At 39.3% G+C, this 13,022-nt stretch overlaps 1 protein-coding gene across 1 annotated transcript in view; it reads left to right on the plus strand.

Annotated features, from left to right (window-relative positions):
* Positions 1-13,022, plus strand: part of MORC1 (MORC family CW-type zinc finger 1) — a gene marked incomplete at its 3' end in the record, with an annotated part of 179,097 nt that overhangs the window by 111,157 nt on the left and 54,918 nt on the right. The window lies entirely within an intron of this gene.

A 13,022-nucleotide genomic window follows, 5' to 3' on the forward strand; every position in this document is an offset into this window, starting at 1 on the left:
ATCTCTTAATCAGTTTCACCTATTTTGCCCATTTCCTCATCCCCTTCCCCTCTGGCAGCCACCAGTTTGTGTCTATGAATCTGTTTCTGTTTTGCTTTGTCCACTTTTTTTTTTTTATGCTCTACATATAAGTGAGATCATGTGGTATTTGTCTTTCTCTGTCTGACTTATTTCACTTAGCATAATACCCTCTAGATATAGCCATGTTGTCACAGATGGCAAGAGTTCATTCTATTTTTATGGTGGACTAGTATTCCATTGTGTATATATATATATATATATATATATATATATATATATATATATATATATATATAGGCTACATCTTCTTTATCCATTCATCTGTCCATGGGCATTTAAGTTGTTTCCATGTCTTGGCTATTGTAAATAGTGCTGCAGTGAACATAGGGATACATATACTTTTTGAATTAGTGTTTTTGTTTTCTTCGGATAAATATCCAGAAATGGAATTGCTGGATCGTATGATAGTTCTGTTTTTAGTTTTCTGGGGAACATCCATACTGTTTTTCATAGTGACTGCACCAAGACATTTCTGCCAGTGGTGCACAGGGGTTCCCTTTTCTCCACATCCTCACCAACACTTGTTATTTTTTGTCTTTTTGATGATAGCCATTCTGACAGGTGTGAGGTGTCATCTAATCTCATTGTGGTTTTGGTTTGCATTTCCCTGATGATTAGTGATGTTGAGCATCTTTTCATGTGTTGATCAGCCATCTCTATGTCTTCTTTGGGAAAATGTCTATTTAGGTTCCCTGCCCATTTTTAATTGGGTTGTTTGGGGTTTCTTTGATACTGAGGTTATGTAAGTTCTTTATATATTTTGGATATCAACCCCTTGTCAGATTTGCAAATATCTTCTCCCATTCAGTAGGTTACCTTTCCTTTTGTTGATGGTTTCCTGTGCTGTGCAAAAGCTTTTTAGTTTGATGTAGTCCCAGTTGTTTATTTTTCCTTTTGTTGCCCTGTCTGAGGAGACAGATCCAAAAAAATATTGCTAAGCCTGATGTCAAAAAGTTTACTGCATATGTTTTCTTCTAGGAGTTTTTTTTTTCGCGGTATGTGGGCCTCTCACTGTTGTGACCTCTCCCGTTGCGGGACACAGGCTCCGGATGCGCAGGCTCAGTGGCCATGGCTCATGGGTCTAGCCGCTCCACAGCATGTGGGATCTTCCCGGACCGGGGCACAAACCCGTGTCCCCTGCATCGGCAGGCGGACTCTCAACCACTGTGCCGCCAGGGAAGCCCCTTCTAGGAGTTTTATGGTTTCAGGTCTTACATTTGAGTCTTTAACCCATTTTGAGTTTATTTTTGTATATGGTATGAGAAAATGGTCCGTCAAATTATTTTCTTATTCATCATTTCTTGAGGAGCTGATGTCACGCTACCTGACAGAACAGCACTGTAGTTTACTAAACAGACCAGGACAGTACCTGTGATAGGAGCATCAGAACAGCCTGGCTTCAGGGAACAGTGTGGTGTGGGGAGTCTATGACAGCTCCTGGCTTCATAAGTCACCCTGTTTTGTCCTGGAGGTTGGGACCAAGGAATGCCATCCATTGTTGTCTGCTCCTGGGTTTCACATAAGTGACCAAACGTTGTTGCTGAGGGACAGTAGGAACTCCAGAGGGAGCTCATCCTTCCTCTGAGAAGGACAGAAGTAGCTTTGACAGTGGCTGGCAGTCTTGCCACACTCCGTCCCTCTCTGCATGTCAATCAGCCATTCTTAGTCACATCTGCAGAGACGCAGAGAGAAGGAGAGGTTTAGGTGTGTTGCCTGAATGATTTTCACTGCAGCGAATACTAATTTGGGTTTCACTGCAAATACACCTATTTGATCAGTGCCCATAAGCACCTGAACTCTATCCACAACCAGTTTTTGATGAGTGCACGTACTAATCAGGAACAGTCAGAGGCTGCCTCGTATCCCAGATGCACCTCAGGGCCTGTTTCCTGACTCTTCTCAGAGTGAGGTTCAGGTATTTGGCTTCCTTCCAGAGCAGGCTACTCTCTGGTTCCCTCTGAAGGAACCCTGTGTGTCTGAGCCTGTACCTCTGAGCTTGAATACTGTTTCTCATCTGTTAGACCTAATCTCACTTCTTACTCAGGACCCAACTTTACATTTTGAATTCAGTTTAAGGAAATGTACCTCATGATTTTTCTGATTTTGAACTCAAACCCCATAGCTTGTGCCCCTCAATTTAACCTTGTTAAGTCTTTGTCTCCTGATCATATTCTTTTTTTTTTTTCCTGATCATATTCTTGATCTGAATCTGTATCCTTCTTCTGTCCTAACTCCTGTAGGCTTAAGCAGAATTTAAACTTAATCTCACTTGAGTTACATTTTCCACCTTGTCCTTTATCAGTATATGCTTTAACCTCCCACTCCTCCAGTCAGTCTTGCTTGGCTGGGCCCAGCCTTCTAACAAAGGGCATGGAGTCTCTTGACACACTGGGGGGTTCTAATCCAATCCAAGAGAAATAACTGATGTTTGTCCATGACTTTTGCTTTGCAGTGGTCTAGAATCATCCTTCCTCTACTCTGAGAATCCTCAAGAAGGTCTTCTAGCCAAGACCACTAGTAGTAATACCTGGCATTTGAAAATAACTAAGTATTATTTAAAATACTTCTGAACAAGGGCAGATCTAGTTTTTTGGAGTCTGAGGTTTATACATTTTGGGGGATCCCCTTCAAAAAAGAAGGCGCAAAATTATAAACACGAAGTGAGACACAGGGCCCTGTGTAAGGGAGGGGTCCTGAAGCTCACACTTCATTTGCTTCCTGATTTATCTGCCACGTGGTTCTGCATATACTATACCATTTGATCACCACAGGGTTTTTGTAGTAAAAGATAATTGCATAGGTTTCGTATGTCCAATTCCCTTCTCCTCTCCAGTTTCTTCCCTAAGATTTCCATAATTATGTGTATTTTGGTGAATTCTAAAACTACCCTGAATAATTACTCTAACTGTACATATTACATACATGTGGAAACTTAAATGAGAAGGGTGAATGGAAGGATTAAATGATAAGAGCACTTACAATGTGCCACCCTTAGAGGTGCTTTATTTATTTGTTTAAAGTTATTTATTTATTTTTGGCTGTGTTGGGTCTTTGTTGCTGCACGCGGGCTTTCTCTGGTTGCAGCGAGCAGGGGCTACTCTTCGTTGCGGTGCGCGGGCTTCTCATTGCGGTGGCTTCTCTTGTTGTGGAACATGGGCTCTAGGTGTGCGGGCTTCAGTAGTTGTGGCACATGAGCTCAGTAGCTCAGGCCCTAGAGCACAGGCTCAGTAGTTGTGGTGCACGGGCTTAGTTGCTCCGCGGCATGTGGGATCTTCCCGGACCAGGACTCGAACCCGTGTTCCCTGCATTGGCAGGTGGATTCTTAACCACTGCGTCATCAGGGAAGTATGATGTGCTTTAAATATACTGACTCATTTAATCCTTATGACCATCCTGTGATTGTTATGAGTCCTTTTTTATCCACGAGGAAACCGAGGCACAGAGAAGTAACTTGCCAAGTGTGGGGTTAGGAATCTGCAGAACTGTGATTTCAACTGACACAGTCAAGCTCCAGACCCCTCATTCTATTACTAGACTATGTTGCCTCTCTGGCTGAGGTCACAGAAACAAGGTAGGAACAGAGCTAGATCAAAAATATGAGATTAAAGGCCTTCCCTGGAGGTCCAGTGGTTGAGACTCCGTGCTTCCACGGCATGGGGCACAGGTTCGATTCCTGGTCGGAGAACTAAGATCCCACATGCCACACAGCATGGCCAAAAAAAAATTAAAAATGAGATTAATTCTTAGTTCAAAGCTGTTTGAACTACTCTGCTCTCCTGCTTTCAGTTTGGATTGATAGCTCTTCAGTGTGGGAGAAATTGGGTAATTAATAACTAATGGTAATCAGATTTTTTTATTTTTTGAGGAGCTCTGACTATATTAGGCAGAGTTGGAGGGCAGTGATCATTTTGGAAAGCTGTGCAAAGGGAGGGATGCTTAGGGGCTCCTTGAAGAAGGAGGCTGTGGAAGCAGAATACGGCGGACAGTACACTGGCCTGCTGTCAGGATACCTAACTTCAGGTCCTGGCTCTGCTGTTTATAAGCTGAGTGACCTCAGGTCTGTCTGATGTCACTAGTCCTTGATCCTAGTATACCCCTCCCCCTCCAGCTCAGTAAAAGGGGATTAGACTAGATATTTATGAAGACACATCCAATTTTAGAGCCTATGCGTATTAGTTGCGCATCTTCATTTACAGGCTAAGTTTAAAATATCTATATATATTAATTTTATTCTGAATGCAAACATGAGGTTTCTGGAGCAGAGCAGATCATTATTTAATTATAGCAAATAATCGTGCTGATTCCCTTTTGCCCTAATTTGTACCCCTGGGGCAACGGATGAGATGAGGCAGATCGTATGTTATCCTACATATACTGGAGTTTGTACCACTAGCATGGAACTCTGAAAGAAATGAATCTGGATATTTATATAGGAGAGGGACAGCCATCTCCGTAACCCTACACTACCCCCCGACAGACAAGCACACTTCCTTGCTCTTTGAGAAGGATTCTGGGTTCTTACTCTTACCCTTTGGAATATAAATAAATCTCTTGGGGGCAAGGTAAGACTAGCTTCTTCGGCTATGTCTCCATGGCCCCAGATCTCATTCCTTCCTTAAAATGTAAACACATACCTCCAGGAAGGTAGATTTCTTCAGATGCTCTCTCACTAATAATTAGTCATAAATTAAATTCCAAGATTTGTTCTTCTAGGCTAGGTCTCAAATTTTGATAAAATTTGATCAGAAAGCCTTCACGGTGCAGAAACATAAAAATATTTTCTCTACAGTCCCACAAAGCATGGATATAAAATTAAAAGGGAGAATCTCCTGCCTTCCAGGGCTGTGAATCTATGATGATTGGGCCATCTGTGTAAGTATGTCACATGTTTGTAAAAATGCAGATTCCTGAGATCTACAGCAGACTGACTGAACAAGAATCTGTGGGACAGAAGCCTTAGAATCTGCATTTCTGCACAGCTCCCCACACGATTCTTATGCACCACAGACTTTCTCTTCTTTATTCCTGAGTTAAGGATCCTTCAGTTTTTCTGCTGCCAGAGATACTTCATATTATGCAGCTTTTGCTATTGAATCTGTGATTTTCAGGACTTTCCAAACATGTAAAGAAATGTAACAGTCTTGCCGGGAGAGTTTATGAGTGTCATATAAAAATAAATACTGATATTAGAAAGGTTTCTAGGGTGATGATGATTCTTTGAAATCTGAAAAGGTGATGGTGATGATAAAGATGATACCACTAGTAAACAACTACTCATTAAGTAACTGAGACAGAATTTGAAATGGATTAGCTGTGTTACATGGATTTCTGTTTTGCAAAGAAATACAAAGCTGTGCCAACATTATTGATATTTTTCTATTCAAAATGTAGTTGAGACATTTTCTTTTTGAATATTGTATTTATTTATTTATTTGGCTACACCAGGTCTTAGTTGCGGCATGTGGGATCTAGTTCCCTGACCAGGGAATGAACCTGGGCCCCCTGCATTGGGAGTGTGGAGTCTTAGCCACTGGACCACCAGGGAAGTCCCTAGTTGAGACATTTTTGCTGTGTTTTTCTATGATGTCTGAAGTTCTTTTGTAGAAACACAACTCTGAAATGAATATAAAAAGAGGAAAACTAATGGAATTAAAAATTTTTTTTTATTACTCACAACTCTAGTGATGAGATTAGTAGTTCAGGTCAAAACTCATTACAGTAAAATTTTATAGCCAAAAGTAATTATCTTTAAGCTAGCACCAAAATTATACAAACCCAAATGATTTAAGTGTATCATACATTGTAACTAGGCTAGGCTCAATCCATTTTGCTATATTAGGAACACTGACATTTAATTAAGACACTGACATTTAATATAAAGCATCTCGGGCTTCCCTGGTGGCGCAGTGGTTGGGAGTCCGCCTGCCGATGCAGGGGACGTGGGTTCGTGCTCGAGTCCTGGAAGATCCCACATGCCGCAGAGCGGCTAGGCCCGTGAGCCATGGCCGCTGATCCTGCACGTCCGGAGCCTGTGCTCCGCAACGGGAGAGGCCACAGCAGTGAGAGGCCCGCGTACTGCAAAAAAAAAAAAAAAAAAAAAAAAAAAAATATATATATATATATATATATATATATATATATATATATATATATATATAGCATCTCAAAGATGTGATAACATCTGACAGGTAGTGGAGAAGTTTAGTCACATTATGAGTGCAGAATAGACTTGTGGCAGTGTTTCAACAGTGGAAGAGATGAGCAGTAGGCCCTGGCAGCATCTGTTAATCACCAACATTTTATTGAGTACCTATAAAGTGCTAAACATTGTGATAGGTACTACAGATAAAAAATGACTTTGAGAGTTTACAGTCTGTTGAGAGAGATACCCATATTACCATAACTATAAGACAGTGTGATACATACCATGATAAATATAGGTAGAAAGAGATATAGGAGGCTTCTGCTATAAATATGGCTATATAGATGTAGCATCTTCCTGTTTTTTCCTGGGAGTCTTCTAAGAGCAACAGGAAAACAGAAAACAAAAATGCAACTCCAATTTCAGTCAAGCTAGGAAACATATACCAAAATACTGCAGTGCTGCCAAAAGCAGTCAAGATAATGCAGGAGCTCCACAGGAGGAAAGGAAGAGGAATGGAAAGACGAGCCCAGCAATAGCACCTCTAAAGAATTAACACAAATACACTTACTGAAGAAGGGTTCATCTGGAGATGGAACAGCTATAGCCTTTATCTACAATAGCTGGGAGGCAACAGGAGCCTTACTGGACCTGCTTTGGTTCACAGAAGTAGAAGATGTGGAATGCACATGAAAGTACTCCAAAAAGCCATATTTGCAGAAGCAGTGTTTTTTGGATAAAGATTAGAAGAAAAGAGGTTTTGCTTGTGGAAAAAAAAAACTTGCCTAAACTCTTATCCTCTACCTACCCTTCCTATAGAAAATTCTGGGAAAGAGCTAGTCCTGGAAAACCTAACTCTTATAATGATGTATTTAAGAAACAAACTAGTAGCATAGCTAAATATCTACCAAAAAAAAGAAAAAAATCCAGTAAAATATGAATATGGCACCATATAAATATATAACATATAAATATCATAAACAAAAAGGAAACAAAATCCAGTAAGATATAAATGGCAAAAAAGGAGCAACTACATCCGTTGCTGATAAAAAAAAAAAACTCTTAGCAAATCAGGAACAGAAGAAAACTCCCTCAGTGTGATAAAGGACATCTACAAAAACCCTACAGCAAAAATTGTACTTACTAGTGAAAGACTAAAATCTCTCCCCTAAGATCAGGAATTAGACAAGGAGGTTTGCTGTCATCACTCCAATTCAGCATTTACAGGAGGTTCTAGAAGTACAAGAAAGACAGAAAAGAAAAGGCATTCTGACTGCAAAGGAAGAGGTAAAACTGGTTCTTTTCAGATGTGATAGTCTATGTAGGAAATTGAATGGAATCTGTTAAAAAGTTACTGGAATTGGTAAAATGAGCCTAGCAAAGTTGCAGCGTTCAAAATCAGTATATAAAAATCAACTATTTTGATTTACTAGCATCAGACAATTGTAATTGAAATTTTAAAATATAATACCATTTCCAATAGCATTAAAATACATGAAATACTTCAGGAAAAATTTGACAAAAGATGAGTAAGACCTGCACTGAAAACTACAAAACACTGATGAAAAAATTAAATAAAGCAAATAAATAGAGAGGTAACCTACGTTCATGAGTTTGAAGACTCAATATTGTTAAGATGTCAATTCTCTCTAATAGGTCTATAGATTTAACCCAATGTTAATCAAAATCCAAGCTAGTTGTTTGTGGGGTTTTTTTTTGTAGAAATTGTAAAATGTATAAAATTCATATGGAGTGCAGAGGATTTAAAATAACTTTGAAAAAGAACAAAGTTGGTGGGGTTGACACCATCTAATTTCAAGGCATTATAAACCTATGGTAATCAAGACAATTTGGTATTGGTGTTAAAAGAGACAAATAGAGCCATGGGACATAATAAAGAGTACAGAAATAGACTCATACATTTGTGGTCAATTGTTTTTCAACAACGGGACCAATACATTTCATTGGGAGAAAGAAATAATCTTTTCAACAAATGATACCAAAACACTTGGATAGTCATATATACCTTAAAATAATGAACCTTGACTCTTACCTCAAACCAAATAAAAATTATGGGAAATGCAGCATAGGCCAAATGTAAAACCTAAAACTATAAACCTTCTAGAAGAATGCGTGGGAAAAAATTTTAGTGGCCTAGGGTTTGGCAAAGATTTCTTAAATATGATACCAAAAGCATGAGCTATAAAAGAAAATTTAACAAATATGACTCCATCAAAATTTAAAAACTTTGCTCTTCAAAGGACACAAGAAATCAAAAAATCAAGCCACAGACGGGGAGAAAATATTTACAAAACTCTATCTGATCTGGACTGATATCTAGAATGTATAAAGAACTTTAAAAACTCAATAATAAGACACACAACACATTTAAAAAATAGACAGTTTTGAGACTCTAAACAGGACTCAGCTGAGCCACACTGTACTTGGGCTTCTGCCCTATAGAACTGGTACTATCAGTTCTTCCTATTGTCCCTCCAACCTGAGGGCTCTAAGAGCTTCCTGCTTTTGCTAACATCTAGGGTACCTTCCATCTGCTGGTAGTCTTCTTAGCCTCTTCCATCTCTTCCGTTACCAATCACTGTAGTAAATTCCTTCTGTTCTAAAAGAGTGGGAAGAACATTTGAACAGACATTTCACTAAGGGAGATATACAGACAGCAAATAAACACATGAATGTAAGCATACATCTACACAAAAACTTATACTTGTATGCTCATAGTAGTTTTTTTAATTTTTTAAAAATTTTTTAACATCTTATTAGAGTATAATTGCTTTACAATGGTGTGTCAGTTTCTGCTTTATAACAAAGTGAATCAGTTATACATATACATATGTCCCCATATCCCCTCCATCTTGCGTCTCCCTCCCACCCTCCCTATCCCACCCCTCTAGGTGGTCACAAAGCACCGAGCTGATCATCCTATGCTATGTGGCTGCTTCCCACCAGCTATCTATTTGACATTTGGCAATGTATATATGTCAATGCTACTCTCTCACTTTGTTCCCAGCTTACACTTCCCCCTCCCTGTGTCCTCAAGTCCATTCTCTATGTCTGCATCTTTATTCCTGTCCTGCCCCTACGTTCATCAGAACCATTTTTAATTTTTTTAGATTCCATATATATATGTGTGTTAGCATATGGTATTTGCTTCTCTCTTTCTGACTTACTTCACTCTGTATGACAGACTCTAGGTCCATCCACCTCACTACAAATAACTCAGTTTCATTTCTTTTTATGGCTGAGTAATATTCCACTGTATATATGTGCCACATCTACTTTATCCATTCATCTGTCGATGGACATTTAGGTTGCTTCCATGTCCTGACTATTGTAAATAGAGCTGCCATGAACATTTTGGTACATGACTCTTTTTGAATTATGGTTTTCTCAGGGTATATGCCCAGTAGTGGGATTGCTGCGTCGTATGGTAGTTCTATTTGTAGTTTTTAAGGAACTTCTATACTGTTCTCTATAGTGGCTGTATCAATTTACATTCCCACCAACAGTGCAAGAGGGTTCCCTTTTCTCTACACCCTCTCCAGCATTTATTGTTTCTAGATATTTTGATGATGGCCATTCTGACCGGTGTGAGGTGATACCTCATTGTAGTTTTGATTTGCATTTCTCTAATGATTAATGATGTTGAGCATTCTTTCATGCAATTGTTGGCAATCTGTGTATCTTCTTTGGAGAAATGTCTATTTACGTCTTCTGCCCAGTTTTGGATTGGGCTGTTTGTTTTTTTGATGTTGAGCTGCATGAGTTGCTTGTAAATTTTAGAGATTAATCCTTTGTCAGTTGCTTCATTTGCAAATATTTTCTCCCATTCTGAGGGTTGTCTTTTGGTCTTGTTTATGGTTTCCTTTGCTGTGCAAAAGCTTTGAAGTTTCATTAGGTCCCATTTGTTTATTTTGTTTTTATTTCCATTTCTCGAGGAGGTGGGTTAAAAAGGGTCTTGCTGTGATTTATGTCATAGAGTGTTCTGCCTATGTTTTCCTCTAAGAGTTTGATGGTGTCTGGCCTTACATTTAGGTCTTTAATCCATTTTGAGTTTATTTTTGTGTATGGTGTTAGGGAGTGTTCTAATTTCATTCTTTTACATGTAGCTGTCCAGTTTTCCCAGTGCCACTTATTGAAGAGGCTGTCTTTTCTCCACTGTATATTCTTGCCTTTACCAAAGATAAGGTGACCATATGTGTGTGGGTTTATCTCTGGGCTTTCTATCCTGTTCCATTGATCTATATTTCTGTTTTTGTGCCAGTACCATACTGTCTTGATTCATAGTAGTTTTGTTTGTAATAGCCAAACACTGGAAGTCACCCAAGTGACTATCAATAGGTGAAAGGACAAATTGTGGTATGTCCGTTCAGTGGAATACAACTCAGCAATAAAAAGGAATGAACTATGGATCCACAAAGCAATATGGATTAATTTCAAAATAATTCTTCCTAGTGAAAGAAACCAGACGAAAAAGATTTATGATTCCACTTAAGATAAAATTCTAGAAAATGCAGATGATCTATGCTGAGAGAAAGCAGGTCAGTGGTTGCCCATGGATGGGATGGGGGTAGGAAGAGGTGTAGGGAGGGGTCAGAGGGAGGGAGCTCAAGGAAACCTTTGGGCATAGTTAACTATAGCAAACACTGTATGATATATATGAAAGTTATTAAGAGAGTAGATCCTAGGAGTTCTCATTACAAGGAAAAACTTTTTTCTTTTTTTATTGTATCTATATGAGATGATGGATGATAACTAAACTTATTGTGGTAATCATTTCACAATATATGTAAGCCAAGCCATTACCTTAAACTTAATGATGTATGACAATTATATCTCAAAACTAACTGGAGGTGCGGAAGGAATACAATGCAGCTGTAAAAAGGGAATGAAGAAGCTTTTTAAGTACTAATAGAGAAAGATCTGTAGGATATATCCTTAAGTAAAAAAGAAAGATGCAGACTGTGTGTATAATATACTACCATTTTTCCCCACCTCAGAAAAGCAGGGAAACCTTATGTATATATGCTTGTATTATAGATGACGTATAAGCAAATCTCTGGAAAAATAAACAAGAAATAAGTAGCAGTGGTTACTTGTTAGTGGAATATGAACTGGACAAATAGAGAATGGAGTAATAAGGAGACTTAAAATACACTTTTAAAAATATATGTTTTTCCATGTGAATCTGTATGTATAGTGAGAGATATCTATATAAACATCCAGAAAAATGTCAGGGGAGTATAGAAGTTAAAGCAATTAATTTTCCTTTGGGGAATAGGAGCAGGAATTCGGAGTGGGTAATATTTGAACTGAGACTTGAAGGATGAGTCAAATTCGACAACTGGAGAATATCAGAAAGGTCATTCCAGGCAAAGGAAATGGGTGATACAAGGGCACGGGGACATGAAAGTGAACCTGAGGAATAGTAAATGTGACTGAGCATTTTGTGTATGAGGGCAAAAAGGGGTGTCAGATGGAGGGAAAGAGGTTCAGAAGAAGAATTTAGAAAGTTAGTTGCAACCGTTTGAAAGCCGCTTGTATGTCATGCTAGGTGCTGTTTGGCTTTATTTAATAAACTTGAATTGAATGTGGTCTGTGTGCCACACCATGTGGCAGGTGCTACCGAAATGAGACTCTGTCTTCTAAGCTAGTGGTCTCAGTCCTGACTGCGTATGAGAATCACTCAGAGAGCTTTAATAACTACCGATGCCAGGCCCCATCCCCACATAATTGAATTAGAATGTCAGGGTGTAAGGACTTGGCATCAATAGTGTTTTTTTTAAGTCTTACCAGGTGATTCTAAGCAAATGCATCCAAGTTTGAGAATTCCACCTCCCCTTCTCTTTCCCCCTCTTCTTCTCTCTTGTCTTCCTTATTTTAATGAAGTGAATAATATTGTGTAGAAAGGGGTTGTGGCACAGGTCTAGAGAAGTCTCTGAACTGGAAGCAAGAAAATGAGGAGGTTATAGAAAATAGTTCAAGCAAAAGACGGTAAAGTCATTTAAACAGGGAGGTGACTTGAGGCTAGTGCAAACCTGTGGACTGAGAGTGATTATTAGCCCAGGACAGCCTAGCTTGAATGTCTGGGTGTTTGGTGATGTTACTAGTCAAAAGAGGGACTGCACGAGGAAGTACAGATTGGGGGTGGGTACAGGTACACAGGTGAAATAATTCAGGTTTGGAAGGGTTGCCTTAAAGGTACCTACAACTTATAAGATGCCACCAAGGGCCATTTGGATCTCAGGACAGAGGAAAAGGCCTTATTTCAACATCTATGCAGACCATTCACACTGGAAAAATTTTCAGCAGCTCCAACCCTTAACATCCAACCCAAACTGGAGTCAGGACTCCAGTTTGGATGTTAGGGTATTAACAAGAGCAAGGTAAATTTTCTGTCCTAGAGAGCGTGGACACTGTGCTAGATACCACGATGGCATCTGTGGCACAGCGAAAGAAAGTGGGTGCAACAAAAAGGAGGTGCAAGCAGATCCCCTAACCGGGGTCTCATTCCAAGGGGAGTGACCCTGGGTCTGGGGTGCAGGCCCACATTACTCTTTATGTTCTCTTTGAATATTTCATTAACATCTCATCGTTTTAGTGTAACAATTATCACATCAAAATATTAGCTTAGAAGGTGCTTCTTTTTCAGGAAAAACAAATGCTTTCTCTCTCTACTTATGCCTCTGAGTACAAGGCAGGAGTTGGTTGCTGAGGGTAAGGCAGCATCTCAGTTATTAGGGACACAGTTAAGGCCAGTCTATCCTCAAAAGTCCCTTGA

Source organism: Grampus griseus (assembly GCF_964374135.1).
Source record: "Grampus griseus genome assembly, chromosome: 5".
NCBI lineage: Eukaryota > Metazoa > Chordata > Mammalia > Artiodactyla > Delphinidae > Grampus > Grampus griseus.